Raw genomic sequence first — 19,271 nt, forward strand, 5'->3', positions numbered from 1 at the left:
CTTTCTATTAATATCATTTAAAAGTAACACACCACCTACAGCTCGTAAAGGAACCTCAGCTGTAGCATTTTTAAATACTCAGAGTGATTTATGTCCCTCATAATATCTTTGCCTGCAGCAGCTTTGTTTCCAGTGTAAAAAATAGAAAATAGATTAAAAGCCTCCAGTTCCTCCAGAAATGGCCTCAAGTTGTGCCAGGAGAGGTTTAGGTTGGATATTAGGAAAAATTCCTTCACTGAAAGGGTTGTCCAGCCCTGGCACAGCTGCCCAGGGCAGTGGTGGGGTCACCAGCCCTGGAGGGATTTAAAAGCTGTGTGGATGTAGGATAACCTTGGGGGCATGGGTTAGTGGTGGCCTTGGCAGTGCTGGACTTGGTGATATCAGAAGGCTTTTCCAACCTCAATGATTCCGTGATTCTATGATTCTTTTCTGCCATTACCTCCCTGCCTTCCCTCCAGCATTTTTTTTAAGGATTCCTAAGTGCTCTCCATCAGTGTAGTTGCTCTGGGTTCTCTTAGCAATCAAAAACATTGGGAGAATCCTATTGTTGTTACTCAAATGGGTGGTATGTGCTTGGCAGTGGCCAAGTTGAGGGCTCTGACAAACTTCTGCTGAATTTTTCCCAGGGTTTTTGTGCTATTGATTCTTCCAATGGTTTTTCCTGCCCTGCAGCTGCTCCCTGCTCCTGTGCAGAGCCAGCAGAACAAAACCTGTGTGTGTGTGTGTGAGGCATGTCAGGCTGCCTTGGTGCAGCCTCACAAACTCACCTGCATCAGCAGTTGCAGCCAAAGCTCTCCTGCAGCTGAGCAGGCTCTGAATCCCTTCTGCTGACTGAACTTCAGGCAGGGCCAGCTCGGAGGGCACCCACCTTCAGCTGCCTCCACTGTGTGCTCAGCTCCCAGGAGCAATTGGAGCCTGCCCGTGTTAACAGAACCACCTTGGATTAGGGACTGTGCCTGTTTGGATTAAAGATTGCCTCCTAAAAGAGGTACAGAATGTTTTGCAAAGTTGAGAGTCACTTCCCCTGTTTTACAGGCAGTAAAATGCAAGAGCAAAAGATCTGGTGTGTCCACTTGATGTAGAAATGTGGAAATAAATGGGGGAAACTTCAGGAAAAAGTGACCTTCTGATGCAGGGGCAGCACCTCATGATTGAGCCTATTAATGCATCCAACGAAAATAAAAATCCACTCAGTGTCACAGAATCTCAGAATGGTTTGGAAGGGACCTTAAAGCCCATCCAGTGCCACCCCCTGCCATGGGCAGGGACACCTTCCACCAGCCCAGGTTGCTCCAAGCCCCGTCCAACCTGGCCTTGGACACTTCCAGGAATGGAGCAGCCACAGCTTCTCTGGGCAACCTGTGCCAGGGCCTCCCCACCCTCAGTGTCACCTTCCTGGTGTCCTGGGGAGACATACTGATGCTGAACTGGGAAAAACCAGTGTGCTGAAGTGGGAAGCAAGTTTGGAAAGAGGTAGAACTTCTCCTTGCACCTTGGCAGGACTAAGAGTTTGTGGTACATGACCCACGAGCAGGGCACTGTCCTGGCTCCAGACACATGGGGCTATAGGTGCTTGCAAACAGGGAGTAGCTGATGAAGGTTTCCAGGGAGTACAATGGGAGAAAAAAATCAGCAAAGAAGTATTTGTATGTGGGGAGTTGAGCACAGGCCCACGCACAGTGGGGCTGGGTGGGGGCAGTGATGTCCTGGGAATGGAATCTGTTGTTTTATTGCGAGGGGAAGAGATAACTGAAGTTTTCATCACCACACCCAGAGAGGAGGAATAACCCAGGCAGGCAGCAATGGCTCCACACAGCCCTGTACCAACCCCCAGGCTCAGCATTGCCTGGGATTAGTGGTCCACACCAGAGTGTGGGAGAAGATTGTGGCTGGAATCATGACAGTAGGTTATGGTGGAGGTACAAAATGGAAAATCCATGTTGAAGACAGACACGGCTCCAAATGGCTCCTGCAGTGCTGGGACTCCACTTGTCCCACAGGGAAAGCAAACAGGGCTTCAAAACAGTGAAATCATTTGATATGCTAATGTGTGACACAGTGATGTCACTGGGAACAAAGGGGAGCAAAGTAAACAGCCGAGACAAAAGAGATTTACTGTCTTATTGCTCCTCTAGTCCTGAATAAGGTTTTTTGAATAGTAAGAAATAGCTGATCTGTCCATTTTCTCTTTGATATCCATTCTGTTGCCTCCTTGGTAATCTTATTCTGGAGGAGCTGTTTTCAGAGAAGGCAGCCCAGCATGTGAGACAATTAGCAGCAGGTTTGATGAATCACCAGCTCTTCACATCTGGGTGTGTGCAGGAATCAGCAGCACCCACGCCCTGGCACATTTCCCCCTGCCCTCCTGAGGCTCTGCAGGATCCTGGGGGTCCAACATTGCCCTCAAATATCATCTCAAGGAGCATTTCACAGCAATCCCTTCTTCAGATTTGCACCAGAGTAAGCAGCATTTATTTACAGCTGAGATTTGATCATAAAACTGAAATACGAGTCATATTAGCTCATTATGTGATTTGCATAGTGTGCAGCATTTTCTGGATGGATATTAAATAATATATATTCCCTGCAGAATAATAATAATAATAATAATGTAATATAATATTCCCTGCTTGCTTAGAGGAGGGATACCTTCATTTGGCCAGGTCTCTTTGGAAATCAGGGGACAAACTCAGCTCAAGGGCTGAAATAGTCTCTATAGTATTTCATAAATATTCTCACTTTCATGGGAAATGCTGCAGCAATGATTTAAAAAACCCAGACAACACAAACCCCACAAAACACACCCCCCTCTAAACCACCCTGCAGCATCTCACCTCTGGCCCATGATGCTTTCATGTTATTTTCATCCATTTGGGCACTGGTTGTGCACAGGTTTGAGAAATGTGGATGAAGACAGTGATTAAAATATTCTCTTGCACATCTTATCCCCTGAATCTATCTTTAGAGACAGATAAAAATACAATTCCTGCAGATGTTGGTACTGTCAAAATATTGCGACTGCAGGGGAATCAAGGAGTGTGTAATCTCAATATATCAATTCCCCTGGAGCCTCAGGTATGAGCTCAAAGAGATGGAGTTGACACAACTGAGTGTGCTGTTTGATACCTTCGTACTGCACCCAAAAGAAATAACGAGTTCTAAACCCTTTACATAATGGGTTTATTTATGCCAAATGAAATAGTTCAAGTGCACTCAGTACACACCCCAGGAAGTCTCTCTCGTAGGCACTTCATCTCTCCAGTTGTTGGGTGAAGGTACTGGACAGGGATCAGCTGCTCTGCCTCAACTGACGTAGCTTTTTCCAGCATTGAAATGTATTCCAGTGGTTAAGAACAGATGTATAAGTTTCTAATGTAATTTTCCTTCAGTAAGCCTATTGATTTAAAATGTAAAATCCGCTGTGGAGCTTGGTCTGACTTTTTTTTTATGAGCCGTCAAGAGCTTGCTCCAGGAACCATTATCAGAACTCCCAAAGCAGAATATATTTCAGAATGGTGGGAGCAGTCATGAGATCCTGGATAAAATGGCCTTATAGAAAACGGAGTTATGCAACAGAAAACAGTTAATCATAAAATCATTCAGTTCTGTGAAGAAACAGCGTGAACTTCGTTTCTTGCTTCATTAAGTTTTATAATATAAACATGTATCTGATGTCTTTGATCCAGAAGAGCCCCTGCTAATGGTGCTGTTGACCTCTTTGCAGAGAAGAGAGTGGGCTGAGCAAGGGCTTAGGGAGCTTTAATCTGTCAGAGCTGCAACTCTGACTTTCAGGGTGGTCTTGGAGGCACGAGGGCAGGATTTAAAACGCTGGTCCCTACAGCAACAATAACAAGACTTCTCTAAGGTTGATGCCATGTGAGTGTGTGCTGGGGCTTAAATTCGAGTGAAACTTTTGGCACTAAATGCTGTGTGTTTAAACTTATCCAGCACAGCAAAAGGATTCCATATGCATAATCAGTAAGGTGGGTTTTTTTGTTTGTTTGGGGGTTTTATTTTTAATCAGCTGTTGCCATTTTAATATTGCTGTGATTTCCAGGCTGAGTGTCATAGCTGATATTCGCTATTGAAAGCCATGACTTCGTCTGCGCTCAAATCCAGCTTTGGAAAATGACTCATTACTTTTTTTGGCACTGAAAAGTTTATTACAGTACACAAAAAATTTTGCAAACAGCTGAGAGTTTCTCCAGCCTAAGCCATTTGATGTAGTGTGTATTTGGTGAGCATTCACAGTGCTCATAAGGGATTTTCTAGGGCAGTGTTATTGGGCTGGGTATTTTTTTGAAGTGAAATAAATTAGAATAACTTGGTGCAGGTGCTGCATAGGTAGGGTTTTCTTGCTTGACCACGTGGAGCAGTGCTAGACAGAGCTTTCTGAACAGCCTCTAATAATCTCTTCTGGCTTGCAAATAATGTAAACAACGAATCTTATAAATCATGAAGAAAGGAGTAACCCGAGAGTTCAGATGGGAAAGCTGCCTTCTCCCGGAGTTCATTTGAGTGGAGGTCGGAGGAATCACTTGGAAGTCTCAAATCAGTGCTTGGCTGCTGCCTGAGCTTGGACTAACTCTGCCGTGTGCTGCCGAGCTGACTCGGACCCTGGGCTGTTTGGAACCTCTTTCACTTTGCAGACACTTCGGAGGAGGTCATGAAGGGGGATGGCAGTGCCGTGTGGAACCTGATGTGGAAATACTGCATTTCTGTCAGGACCATCAGGTACGGGGAGAAGATCTAAAACCTGGTTTCGGGGCTAAGTCTGAAAACTGCATGTGTTAGAGCTCGGCTGTCCTGCACCCTGCAGAGTTAACTCTCAGGAGGCTGAGAGGATTATTAGGGTGGATTCTTGCTTGTCATTATACTAAAGCTGTGACAAGAAAAATACAGGGTTATTGCAAAAAAATCTTCAAGCAAAGTGGAGTTTTCATGATTTCAGAGTTTTGGAAATACTTCCGGCTCATTTACTCTTGGAAATACCTCTGTCTCATTTACAAGCAGGAAAAAGTAGGAATATGAAAGAAACCTTATTTTAGTGAATGAAAATTCAAGAATTCTTATTTTCCTTTAAATGCTTGCCTGTCATAACTTTCTGTTTATTATATCTCCCAAATCCATTTGTTCTTAGCACACAGCGAGCATCACTTGCTTCAGACAAAGGAGGAGGGGGGAGAAAAGAAGGTGGCTTTTAGGGCAGGATTAAACTCTGAGTTGAGTCTTCAGTGTCTCTAAGCTGGTGCAGTGCTATGACCTTACCTGTGAGAACACAGGAGGCTTAAATCCAAGGAGGGGCTGTGGGTGCTGTGCATGGCACGTTCTGGAGGTGGGTCATGTTTGACACGCTGCCTGCTCCCTGCCAAGAGCAGTTGCTGTGGATTCCAGCCGAGCTCATTCCAGGAATGGAGCTATTAAAGAGGATGTTTGGTGATGGTGTGTTCTCATGGCGATTTTATACATTTAAAAACAGTTGGCTGTTTCCAGGCGGTGGGTTCTTTGTGGGACATGGTTACGGGGGTTAAATGGTACCTTTGGTCACACCAGGTCCCTGGAGAAATCATGTAATCTCAGTAATTACTGCATTTCACACTGGGTAATTATTCTGTGCTGAGGGCATAGTTTATAGAGCCTGAATTCCTGCGTGAACTTTCATTGCAACCAGAACGAGACTGTGGAAAGCTGGTTATCATCAGGGAACCGAAATAAAGCCAAGAAGTCCCTTAGTTCCCAGCAGATGGTGAGTCAATATAATAGAAACTGGAAAGAATCCCCAAGAGAGGATTTGATTAAAATAAAAGTCATTTGATTTAAGATCTGTGTTTAAAACCAGGAGCAGAGGGAAAGCCCGAAACCAACCACATCAGTGCAGTCCTTACAGCCCAGATGCTCATCCCGACCTTGGTGCTGCAGGAACTGGCTGAGAAAAGTCCTCTGCAAACCCCTCAGCCTCGAGGGTGGATGTTCCTGCAAAGACTAAGCTTTAAAGGTTCCTCAGAGGCCTGGGGTGTGGTGATTTTCTGACGTTTAACATGCAAATTGTGATCTCCTGTAAACAGCCACTTTATTTCGTGGGTGACCTTACTGCTGTGGAGGTTGAAAATTAGCTGAATTCCTTACAGCAGGGCTTATTTATAGAGCTGTTGGTGGTTCTCACAGCCAGCATAATGCAAAGTAACGTGCCCCTGTGTTACAGCACTGAGGGGATTTTCAATTAATGTTTTTGGTTGTTTTGACAGATCCTATTTTCTTTGGCAGTGATACCAATAAGTTTAAGAGTATAAAAAAAGAATTTTTCCTTTGTGGAAAAAGATTTCTACCACCTTAGGTTGCTTTTCTGACTTACTTCAGAGACCCTGAGGCTCTCCCTGTGTTTTGGGAGACTTCAGAAACGATCTGGCTCATTTTTTAAACAGCAAGTGTGAGGCTTGTCCCAGTCCTTCTCCCTCCTTGCATCATCTCTCCTTTCTGGAAGACTCTGAAGCCCATGGAGCCCTTCCTGGGAAGGTTTCAATGAGCCTCAGTGTGCTCTGTACCAGCAGAGTGAGTCTGTTTTTCCCTGCCCTGGTGAAAGCAGCAGTGAGTGCACCGAATACACTGGGCCAGTTGTCCCCCAGCCCCTTCCATACACACAGGCTGAATGGGGGGGTTTATGCCTTGCTGGGAAAACAGCCCCACTCCAAAAGGAAAATTATTATGAACTAGGTTTTAAGGTTGGTCTTGTTTCCACTGGACTCCAACAGCTTTAAAAAAACATATTTGAGGGTCTTTGTTGTCTGTTTTAATTGGCTTCTGGGCAGAGATCATCTACATCCGTGTGTGTGTGTGTAAGTTGAGGTGGCTAGACCCTAAACCTGTAGAGTCATGGCTGTTTGCAAAGGGAAATATGTGTGTAGAATAAAAGGCACCAGTTTGCTTTTAGCATAGGAGAGTTTTGGAATAAAGCTGGAAGCTCAGGAGAGAGCAGGACGGTGTGGTGTGGAAAAACACTGCACTGCCTAAATAATGGGGGTTTTCTGCTGTGGACCTACTTCTAGAGCCAACTGCAAGAGTTATAAAGATGAAGGGGTTTCTTCACTATTGTGCCAAAGCTGATTTTCTTGCACTTAGCGTGAAACTTGTGTCCTTCCAAAGCTCATTTCTCTGAGCCAGCTGAAGCCTCACTATTGCCAGGCTGTATCCCAAGGCACAGCAGGAGAGAATCCCAGACTGGTTTGGGTTGGAAGGGACCTTAAAGTCCATCCATTCCACCCCCTGCCATGGGCAGGGACACCTTCCACCAGCCCAGGTTGCTCCAAGCCCCTCCAACCTGGCCTTGGACACTTCCAGAGCTGGGGCAGCCACAGCTGCTCTGGGCAAGAGAGGCAGGGTCTGGCTACACCCCCCTGGCACGGAACAAGCAGTGGGATGATCCCACATCCCAGGACAGCGCCCACCCAGAGCTGGCGTTCCCAGGTATCCAGGGAGGGAGAGTTGTCATTCCTATCCTATCTGCACTGTGTTTCCACCTTATGGGATACAGGATGATGATGCTCTTCCCCTGGTGAGCAGTGGCTCGTGCCACAGCGCGGTGGTTTTGGCTCTCCTTGGTGGCTGCAGCCCCTGCCTGCACGGGAGGTGTTAATGCTCCTTCCCAGAGTGCTGTGCAATGTCTCTGATGTTTCTGGAAATGGCAGTAATGGTGTTTGTCACCAGCCCTGTTCCTGAGCAAGGGGCACAGTGTCACTGGCTGTGCTGTCACCACAGCTCTGCTCGAGTCACCCACCCTTCACACTGAGCCCATCGCTGTCCCAGTCTGTGTGTGGAGGGGGAACAGTGTCCTTCCCACTCCTCTGAAGGTCACTGGGAGGGAATATTGCAGTAAATAGCACTGCTTTCCTCTGATGGGGAATCTCCACTTGTGATGATATTTGCAGTTGGAAAACTTTCCCAGGATCAGAGAGTTGGCAAAGCCTGAAAGCAGAACTGGGGGGAGAGCATCAGCAGTCATTTATTTCTGTTAAAGTTACATTTTAATGACCCATCGTGAGTGGGGGAGAGGCAAATATACAAGGAGGAAATTATTTATCAATATATTCAGGTTTGCCATGGTATTTGTAGGACCCTGGCAGTGTTGAAGCAGAGGAGAACATGTTAGAGAAGGACAGGGAGCAGATGAGCTGCGTGGGGAAGGACTCGTCCCTCGGTGATGTCCTGTGTGCCAGCCAGCACAGGGATGGGGTTAGTGGTTGGAGACTGGAGCCATCTGAATCAGCAGATCCCCAGCCCACAGAGAATAAATTACAGGGTTTATAGTAATGTAACACATAGTTTTCAGCTTGCATCTTAAAATTCCACTTACAAGTAATGGAGGAAAGCAGTCAATAGTTAGTTCTTAGTGCTCTCCACATCTGGAAAAAAGTAAGAATTAGTCCTCAGTCTGAGCTGTCAGGGAGTTTCTTCCCTTATTTTCCTTCTGCTACAAACATTTTCCATTTGGGTTCAGTCATACTTTATTTTTAGTTGTCTGCATTGGCTTTTTTTTTTCCCCTGAAGACTGACAGAACAGTGCTGTGAGTTCATCAAGCAAAACCCACACCCTGAGCAGTGAAAGGTTCCCATCTGGGCTTCAGTGGCACTGGGGGCAGCACGAGCTACTGGAACTGGGGAGGGGAGGGACAGCTGTGGAAGCTTGGAGCACATAAAGGCAGTGTGGTGTATCTCGGGTAGGTGTTGATAAATGTTCTCAGCATCCCCACCTCATCATGAAAGCTCCAACTACCCTAAATGTGACCTAAATGTGATCAATTCAATAGTATGGGCTGAAGAGCCAGGGCTGGGAATAGTTTGCTCTGAAGTTCCTGGACAAATATCAGCAGAGTTCCCTTCCTGTGGCTATTTAACACATGACCAAAGATAATGGGGTGTAGAATCAGATATTTAATTTATGCAAGGCAGTTTTCACCAGAAATGGCAACTAGAACACCCACCTCAGCTGTTCCTCCTGGCACCCACAGGGTTAATGTTTGTGCCAATCACCTGGACAAGGAGAATGTCTGTTCTGTGTTGTTACAATGGTAAGCAATAGAGTTGGCACCTTTTCTTAAGAGCAGACATTAACAGTGTGATTTTCCCATAGCTATTTCATGCCTTAAAACACTAATGAGAACCACTCAAAATTCACTTCTAAAATTTAGAGAAAAAAAAACCAAAATGAAAAAAAAACCAAAACCACAAAAAAACCCAAACACAGAGACTTCCATATTTATCTCCAACATGTGTATATTTTTATATTCAGTTTCTATGTGGGTTCCTTTGTCATCTGCACAGTGGTGCACTTGAGAGGCTACAAAGACAAAGCTGAATGCAAGTCATCGTTAGTCATCCCGATGCTTTAATCTCCACACAGTGCAGGGCTTTCTGGAGGCATTAGGCTCGTGTTTAATCCAGTGCAGCTGTAATTATCCTCGTGCAAGTCTTCCTTTGGGGTGGAAGATCTGCCCAGCATGACAGTGCCAATAGCCACACAGTGCTTAATTAGCGCTTAATAAGCTCTCAATGCCAGTGTACCAAATCATGGTGAGGCTGGGATGGAGTTGGTGTCCTTAGAATCCTGTGTGAGCATGTCCTGTGCCTTTTGCACATTAAAATATATGATTTGGGTGAGTGTTCCGTGTTTCCTCCACTGTTGGTGGGTGCACCCTGGGGGGAGAATCACCGTGGCATTAATTGCTCTGAGCTCAGGCTCTCTGCCTGAAGCAGCTTGTTCAAGGGGTGAATTACACGTGCCTTTGGTTCTGCTTTGAACTGTTATTTTTAAAAACTCATTTAACTGTCTTTAAATGTTGCTTGTGTTCAACTAGGGCGTCTGGGTGTTTACACGGCTGGATTATTCCACTCTGATTGTTCATGTAAATGAGTGGTTTGTGGTTTAAATTCAGTGAGCTCAAATTGGTTACAGCTTACAGACCTCCTGGAGCAGAGGGCCAGAACCTCACCAGCTCCTTTTGCTTTTCTCTGTCACAAGCACTCATTAAAATGCTCCTGCTTAGTCCTTTCGTGTGCTCTTTTTGTCTTGTACTCTGTATTACTGATAAAAGTTCAAAATGTGTAAGTAGGGGCTGTTAGAGACAGCAAGTGATTGCAGTTTAATCCTTGCTCGAGTGTTACTTTGCAATATTAGCACATCATTAAGCCTTTCTTCAGCAGAAAACCCTCAGGTGAGGGTCAGCTGCCGTGGAGTGCACAGACACTGCCACCTGTGCACAAAGTCCAGGTACCTTATGAACTTCAGTGTGTGTTTTGTAAGAAAGGTCAAATCATTGCAGAAGATATTCTTGAGCAGGGAGGTTGGACTAGATGACCTGCAGTGGTCCCTGCTAACCATCCCCACTCTGGGATGCTGGGAGGATGTGGTGCAGCAGCCTGAGGTCTGCAGGCTGCCTTTAGTCACTGCTCACACCAGGTTTATATTCAAAGGGGGTTTTGTTTTATTTAAAGGCTGAGTCTGCTGAGCTGTTCTGATATGAAAAGACCTTTTCTAGCTAAAAATTGATTCAACTTCTAGCCCGCTTTCGAGTTTTAATGTCTTTGCTTTAAAACAGTCGCAGCGATGTTTAGCTCAAACGTTGAGCTGGGGCTGAGAGCAGCCCTGGGTTTAGGCTCTGCACAGGCTCTGTCCTTGCAGGGTGCAGGTTCTAATGAGATGCATTGAAACCCTAGAAGTCAGAAACCTAATCCCAGACAGTCTAGAGGAGTTAACAGCCTGTTTTATTATTTATTTACACAGACCTTTCAAAAGAGCTTGTTGAAGCAGAACCACAGGTTACTGAGCTGGGAGAATTGTTTGTCTAGTGGTGGAGGAGTTCCATTATATTTAAGGGAGCTTTTTGTACTTTAATGCTTGCTGGGGGTGAGGCATATGGTAAAAATGTATGTGGCAGCATTTAGAACAGAACTGTTGTTTGAGGTTTTACTGCTTCCACTGCTGCTCGATGTCTTCTCAGACATACCTAGAAATGGGCAGTTAGGCTTTGCTCTGAAAGGATTCCACTTCTGCTGTTAAATTACTCAATTGTTTGTATTTTTTATATTTTCCAAACTCCTAAAGCAGCCTTTCAGCTTGGGTCTTTCTGCTCTGAACATACAGACAAAGAAACAAATTATATGGAAGCGTTACCTGCTCTTCGGTTTGAACAGAATTATCTTCTAGTGGACTGTAAAGCAAATTACGTAGAAAGAACATAAAGCTCTGAGCTTATCTGGTTTTAACAAGATCATGCATTTTCCAGGAGGAGTCAGATGACATTTTAGGAATTGGTGAGTATTTTTCAATGCAGTGCTTATGAATCATGTCATTAACATCTGTGCTGATCATAGTATGAAAACGTGGTACGTGAAATGATTTGAAGGAAAAATGTGTCTGCTTAAATGCCTGGGAAAGGCTTTATTCCTTCTCTAGTAGGAATTCATTTTGCCATACAAGTGTAAAATCTAATTCTTGCTATGTTTTTGCTGTTCTCGATGCAGTATCTGCCTATTAATCATTTTCTTTGACAATAATCATAAAACCAGCAAGAATTCATGCAGTAAGCAAAGTGTCCCGAGTTCAGTCATCTTGTAGCAGGAGGCAATAATTCACTGGTATAATTAACTGCCTGACAGGTATCAAGTGACTGAGGCATCTGAAGTGTTCTGAGGTGGTTGGGGGGGTTTCCTGTACTCCCCACTGCTGGGGGAGGGATGGCAGAGCTGCTTAATTAGAGTCTCGTGACAACTGCAGGATCAGACAAATAAATTAGAATAAAATCAAAGCCCACCACTTTTGTATTTACTGGTTAATGAAATTTCAGCAGAACTGGAGGTAGGTGAGGTGCCACGGCCTGAGCTGCTGCACTGGTAGAACATTTCCATGCTGAGTGCACTGGGGTGGGAAGCTGCAGGCTGATCAATTAACAATTAAATGTGCTCTGCAGATTGTCCCACCTGCCTTGGGCTTCTGGAAGAGTCTCGGCAACGTGCATGCCATTTTGCATTTAATGACTTCTCATTAGTTGGTGATATCAGAGCAATGAATAATATTCTTTGGTAGCATCAGGGGGCCAGTTTCATGGTCTGATGGGGCTTGTTCTGCACAGGGAGAACACCAGGGCTGGGAGTTCCACAGGGAAATTACACCCTGACATGAAGCATTCTGGTTCAGCTCTCCTGAAAGCTATTTATTTTCACATAAATTGGTTTTCTAATATGGGTGTCCTCTTGGACACAGTGGTTTACCACATCTCCTTGAGGACTGGGCTATGTCCACAGGCACAGTTGTGTCACTACTCACTTTCTCAGTATCACTTGGTGTTATTCAGGTGTCAAGAAATGCAGTCTTTCAGAGGAGAACCTGGAAATTCGGGTTTCCTAGGATTTAAGGTTTAAGAAATTAGGATTTAGGAAAGCATCCAAACCCTCAGAGTGCCAGACTGAGGTAGCACGAGCTGCTGTGCCCCTGCAGTGCCTGTGGTGCCTCCTGTGTGCTGTCACACCGAGCAGAGCTGGAGAATCCCGTGACAAGGAGTGTCTGGCCATGACCTTTGGCAGAGAGCTGGTCATGCTACTCCACCTGCAGCCTGAATGCTTTTTTCTGTTAAAGCAAGAGGGATTTCCAAGACCCCAGGCAGGTTGTGGTAGCTCTGTCAAACAGGCAGGACACAGAGCCAGTGTGGGTTGCTGCCAAGGGAAATGTGACCTTTCTGTTTTCGGGAGCCTTTGGAATGTGTTCCAATAACTCTGTTCCTGCTGAAAGGACAGTGGGGTCACAACCTCACCCGTTTGTTGCCCAAAGCCTCGGGGGAGAATCCCTTTGGCTCATGTTTCCTGAACGTTTCTTCCACCTCTGACCACTAAATGACTCCTTGGCTCCCTCTCCTCTGCCGGGGGCTGGAGAGGAGTGTGTGCTTGTGGTCAGTCCTGCCACAGCCACAGGGTGTTTGTGGAGCAGCCTGGGCCCGTGGGAGGTGTCCCTGCCCAGGGCATGGGGTGCAAGGTGAGGAGCTTTAAGGTCCCTTCCAAGCCAGGCCATTCTGTGATGCTGTGAAATCATTCCAGGATTATCTCCAGTCCAGCTGGGAGGCACATCCAGCCCCAGGGCCACACTGGGTAAAGCATCCAGGCAATTTCAGAGGAAGCTGTGGGAAGGACATGCTGAGCTTCTGATGCCTCTAGGAAGATAAAAGGCACATTTGTACTTTGCCTTGGATCCTCTTATCTGAGAGCAAGCCCTGCTTGCCTTTGGGAAGAAGGGAACAGAAGCAATAGCCATGGGCAGATAAGGTTATAAAAAAGCCTTTATAAAAGCCATCAAAACAGCCTCACTGCTGCTATTGTTGGGGTTTATTACGTTCCCAAGGAAATGGAAGCTGATTTAACACAAGTTTGAGAACCAAATTAGCAGTTACATTTCTTATATTGCATATTTTTAGTCTTGTGTGCTCAGCTAAGAGTTAAAGCTCAGTTCCAATTTACTTAGAACTCTTGGGTGTCCACAAAAGGCCTGCAAGTCTGTAACAGCTGCACAGGAATTCTGCATAGGTAGATGCATTTTTATCAGCAGATGTTTGTATGGCTTAATTCCCTGTCATGTTCAAATCAAGAAGAATGAACTATTCCACCAAATCAATGAAATTGGGGCAGATTAATCCATTCAGTAGTTTATCTGTTTGAAATTATCTTTTGATATTTCAAAATGAGTGAAAACTAGGCACACTTTTTATTGTGACTGTTTAGGAGAGATTAATCCTGCTGCTCTAGGCACACAGCACTTTTCCACACACAGTAACCCTCCAGCCTTGTGTCCTCAGTGTGCTCAGCTGTGGGGTTTTCTGGCCATGCATACAAAGACCTGATGATAGAATTTCTCTGTATATTTTCAAGTTAATGGAACAAACACTTGTGGAGGAAAGGGGCCATTGAGATGGAGATAAATACTTGACTTCTTTCCAGTGTTAATTCTTTGAAAACAAACACATGGAAAAGAACCTGAACCTTAAAGGCAACCTCTTGAAAAGCTTGTCCCAAGTTGTTTATCCTGTTTCAGGCTCTGGAAACACTGTGTTTTACTGGTTATTCCACCTGCACATTCTGAGCACTCGAGCAGATTTGTTACTCAGGTGATTTGGTCTTGCACAGTAGCTCATGACCATCCCTTAGGAGACTAATCCATTTAATGCCCATCTTGCAGGGACAGCCATAGTGTTGGTATTCCTTGGAAGAAGAATGGGGTGGAGAGTGAGAAATTATGCTGGAAAGGGTGTAAATGACAGTTCCTAAGTGCCTTTTGTGCTCTGCTTCCTCTCATCCCCTTGTCCCCACACGTTGGTTTTGTCCTATAACAATCCATTGTGTAACATGGGGAGAGAGAGGGAAAAGAGTCGAGGGCAAAAACAGGCTGGAAAAGTGATTTCCTCCAAAACAGGGGACCAGTGGGGCTTCTAAAGAAATTGGGAGCAGACTCCCTTAAAGTGTGTGAGCCCTTTCAAAGCAATGATGGATATGGGTGTTCATGCAAAGATATCCAGAATTAAATTCAGACAGTTGCAGTGTCCAAGGCCAGGCTGGACAAGACTTGGAGCAACCTGGTCTAGTGGAAGGTGTCCCTGCCCATGGCACTGGATGATCTTTAGATCCCTTCCACCCCAGACCAGTCTGATTCTAATTAATACAAGTCCCAGGACTGGTAAGAGAGGACTCAAACACTGAACAGCACTAGTAGCAGCCATGTGACTATTCAGCTGCTTCTTTAAAGCAAAAAACAAACCCAACCATGCACATACACAAAAGAACCTTTTGCAAGTTATTTCTGTATCTGATACTCTATATTTCATAGCATGTATTCAACTGTTAAATAGGCTTTACTGGTTTGTAGTGTTTTGTATCAATATTTGATCACTTCCTCTGACTTTAAAGACAAAACAGTATATTTGAGGCACTTAAGAGCCTTGTGGGAAAGCTCTGAGCACCCTGGGAAAGCTCCATGAATGGTCAATATTGTGAAGCTGTTTTGAGGAGGAGAAAGACAGTTGGTTTGTATCTGTAAGTACATTGAAGGGTTTGGTGATGGGGTTTGTTACTGCAGTAGTTCAGGTAAGTCATGTTGGGAAACCTTGGAGATGAGGACTAAGAAAGCTCCCAAGACAGGGAGTCTTGAAGCCTTAATACAATAATTTCTGTAGAGAATTTCTCCTGATTGTTGTTGACTGTCAATGATCTGAAATCAGGGGCTGAAGGTGTGGAGTACCCTGGACTCTGTAGTTTTCTGCAGTAGTAATTCTGGGGCAGCATAAAGCTGAGTTTTCTGAAGTGAAAATAAAGTTCAGAAGAGGAGAAGAGAACCTCTCATGACTTTGTTATACTCTAAGGGAATGACAAAGCACTGCTAACTTCTTCCCTCCTGTCTAACCTTCCAAGGGACATTTCTGGGCGAGGTGGTGACCTGCTCTCTGCCAGTGTCTGCTCACAGCCATTAGCTCAGGGGGCTCTCCTGGCTCTCATTTTCTGAGTGCTGAGGTCAGGTACGTGCTCTTTGCCTCCTCCAAGCCAGTGGCTAATGATGTTATTAACAAGAGGAGCAGTGCACCTCATTTTTCATCGAAGACACAGAAAAAAGCCCTCATTGTCCTTGGGGTGCTGACATCCATATGTGTCCAAAACAGATGCACTGGTAAAAACAAGAGGCCTCAGAAGGAAGTCTCAGCCTTTTCCCTCACTGTCTCTAATTTTTCATGTCTATCAGAGCACAAAAGATGAATTTCACTGTGTCTAACTCTGCTCAGAGGGAAGGGAGGGAAATATTTTGTCCAAGCAGTCGGTGATTGTTAAAAAGGGCGATGAATTTTGCACAGTGCTTTAAGAAACTGCCTTAAAATCTGGCCCAAGTGTGTGCTCTTCATTCATTCTTCATAACTTTCCTTTCAAAAAGCTTTTAAAACTCCTCAGCACAGGGCTGGGATGCACTTTGGGCTGTGAAATTATCTTTGCAGACCTTGGAATTTTTTTCCAATGGTAATTTCAGAGCTCATATGTCAACAAAGCAGTGCACGGTATTATCATTTCCCTCTGGACTTCTAAAATCTGTATCTCCAGGGGAAATCTAGGGACCATATGACATCAGCTCTGCATTCATTAATAAGAATGAAATGTAGCACTTATTAAAATCCTTTTGTCAGAGAAACATCCCGGTTTTTTGATAAGAGCTGTGTCAGTGTTACATCACACTGAGAAGATGTTTCTGGGTATCAGACTGACAAATTCTAACCAGCTATAAAAATACCTGCAATCCTCCTCTTGGCACTAAAATACACAAACATTTGCTAAAGTAATTACTTTTGCTGAATGAATTGGTGGCGTGTCTGGGGAATTTGCTGCTGCTGAAGCTTTTTTTCCCCCTTCGACCTACGTGTCACAAAGTAATTCCTTGCAAAGGCTGCAAAAGGCTTAATATAATTAATTCACATGCAAATAAATATAACTGTGTTAGTTCTTGAAAAGAAGATAGGCACTGGAAAAACCTCAAACGAAGGTATATTGTTCTTTGGCAAATATTTTTTGAGTGTTTCCTCCTCTTCAAGCTGGAGATCCTTCTAATTAACCAGCTATGGCAACAAATGCTGTCCAGCTGAGGGTCAGCTCCAGAGTTCAAACCCCAGCTGGTTGATCTCGGGACATGACTTATCTACCAGATAGGTTCAAATGTTCCCCTGGAATTTTTATTCTTTTCCCTCACCCTTCCAGTATTAAGGCAATTTGTTATATTCCTATCAAATATTTATATGGTTTCTCTATTGACTTTTACTAAGAATTCCTGAGCTAGGAGGGAAGTTTCCCCAGAGCGTGTGTTCTGCTGCTTGTGAGGTACTTTGTGCTGCAGCCCCTTCCTACTCCAACTACAGCTGAGTTTCCAAGGGTGCCCTAAAAAAGGACAGGAATAAAAGGCACAAGGAAAAAGAGGGGTAATGTTATATTTACTTTTACTGTTTCTGTGGATAGTTAAAGCCTGCATGCTTTTACAGGATAATCAATAAAAATTTCAGGCAGTTTTGATGTTTACCACTGGTGTAGCACAGCCTGGCTGTAAAGTTTATCATCACTGGTAGATATATAAAAATATAGCAATGCAGTCACTGTCTGTGGGTTGATTTTTTATTATATGCTACTTTTAAACAGCCTGGAAGTGTCCAAGGCCATGTTGGACGGGGCTTGGAGCAACCTGGGCTAGTGGAAGGTGTCCCTGCCCATGGCAGGGGGTGGGACTGGATGGGCTTTAAGGTGTCTCCAACCCAAACCATTCTGGGATTCTCTGACTCTATAATAATACATTTGGTGATGTGTTCATTTAATTGTGTAGCTTTTAAATAGGTCTTCAGTATTGTAGAGCAAGTTTTCTCATAGAGATGAGGACTTAGGTTTCTAATTCCTGGTCTTTGGAGCCTTTTTGAGTTTTGGAAGACTGAATGGTGGGAGGTTACAGTTTCTCTTGGTTCAAATTCCCTGGATTTCCCAGTGTGGTTCAGGAATTTACATATAAGGAGTAAAAAAGACAGAAACAGATTCTAAACTCTAGAAAGTGTGGCAAGAAGGTCTGAACAGAACAGAAGCTGGGTATTGCATGATTGCTCTTCTATAATCTTATTTTCCACTGCATGAAGTACAGGGGTCAAACTGCTGATATTCCCAATCTCTGGTTAGTGTTCAAAATACCTTCAAAACTTCGGATTCAAAATCAAAGTTAGATTAGAAACCTAATGAAATGTTTTTGGAGAAATGCTGGTTTAGATCTTTTGTGGGTTTGGGTTGGAAAAGTACAGTATTCTGCTTTTGTCACTGAAAAAACCTGTCAAAAAAGAGAAGAAGGGGAAAAAAACAACAAAAAACAAGCAGCCTCACTCCTACTTTTAAAGTTTAAGCTTCCATAAACCTGGAAGACACATTTGCCTAAATTTACTTGGCTTGAATATTTATCCCAAGGTTGGAGGGTTCTGCCAGGACATCTGTAGATGCTCTGTGACAGTCTGTCCATGACATTTGTGTGCTGCATATGGAATTAAGGGCAAGGAGGAATTTTCATCCTGCCAGGCGCTGTGATCACTCTTCTGTTGAATCCATCTCCAAATAAATCTGTTATTTAAATGTGGTTCTTAGGAATGAAAATGCAATATATAAGGGACTGCTTTGGTGCCACTGAAGGTCAGTGGGGAAACTCCCACTAACTCAACAAGGGTTTCACTTTTGCCCTCAGGAGGGAACCAATGAACTTGGAAAAGTATATAAAGTGTGCCTGCTCTTAGTACCTCAAACTGATGGCTTTTGGAATAATTCTGCTGTCTTAGAGTTTTCAGTTATCTGTATCCTCCTTTGTTTTTCAAAATAAAGCAGACTTTGGAAGTCACTCCACTGGCAGTGAAATATTTTAGCTTGTGAGCTGGCCTGTTCTGACTACACAGACATGCAAAGGCACCACCAGAAACAAACTGCTTTCCAAAACTGAAGCAATTGGCTCAACAGGATGTGTAGAAAATCTCTATTGTCTACAGGTAACAATTTCTACTCATTTGGGCAACATTGTGGTGTCTCTTTTCTGTTGATCTTGCCATGCTTTTTTTAGCTTTAGACATTCTAAGTATAGATTCAGTTAAATGTGTACAGCAGCTAACCCAGACAAACATCCTTTGGGTGATGGTTACAAGGAAAGGCCTTTCCCTCTCTCCTCCTGTGCCCTCTGGCTGTGTCTGTGGCTCAGGGGCAGGAGCAGTGACTGCAGCAGGCCTGTTCCCACAGAAAGCTGCTTAAGCAATAGGATTTGGGATGTGCCAAATGCCCAGCAAACCTCAAAGCTGAACACTTGAATGGAGAGACAAACCTCATTCTGTGCAATATTGCTTAGTTTTTCTAAGCAGGTTTAGGCCCTTGAAGCAGATTGTCAGTCACTGAACCTGTCCTGCTCTAGAGATCTCAGCAAACCATCATTTCATGGAAAACACCTCCACATGTCATAAAAACAGCGTGTTTTAAGACCCAGTAAATCCAAAGTTGGGGTAAAAAATTACTGTACTAGGCAGGCTACAAAAACTAAATGTTCTGTTGTATCTTGGAGTTGTTTTTCCATGGAGAGGTGTTCAGCAGTGAGCCTGAGGAACTGTGTGTGAAGGTGAGGAGCACTGTGCTTCATTCCTCCTCCCAGTATATTCCCAAAGGCTGTGCTTTGTAAAATCAGCCCCCCTGTGCATTTCCAAATGCTGCCAGTT

At 44.4% G+C, this 19,271-nt stretch overlaps 1 protein-coding gene across 2 annotated transcripts in view; it reads left to right on the forward strand.

Annotated features, from left to right (window-relative positions):
- IQSEC1 (IQ motif and Sec7 domain ArfGEF 1) overlaps positions 1 to 19,271 on the forward strand; it is a 334,498-nt gene that overhangs the window by 198,082 nt on the left and 117,145 nt on the right. The window lies entirely within an intron of this gene.

Source organism: Manacus candei, unplaced genomic scaffold (assembly GCF_025592945.1).
Source record: "Manacus candei isolate 608988 ecotype Guabito, Panama unplaced genomic scaffold, ASM2559294v1 h1tg000036l, whole genome shotgun sequence".
NCBI classification, from domain to species: Eukaryota; Metazoa; Chordata; class Aves; order Passeriformes; family Pipridae; genus Manacus; species Manacus candei.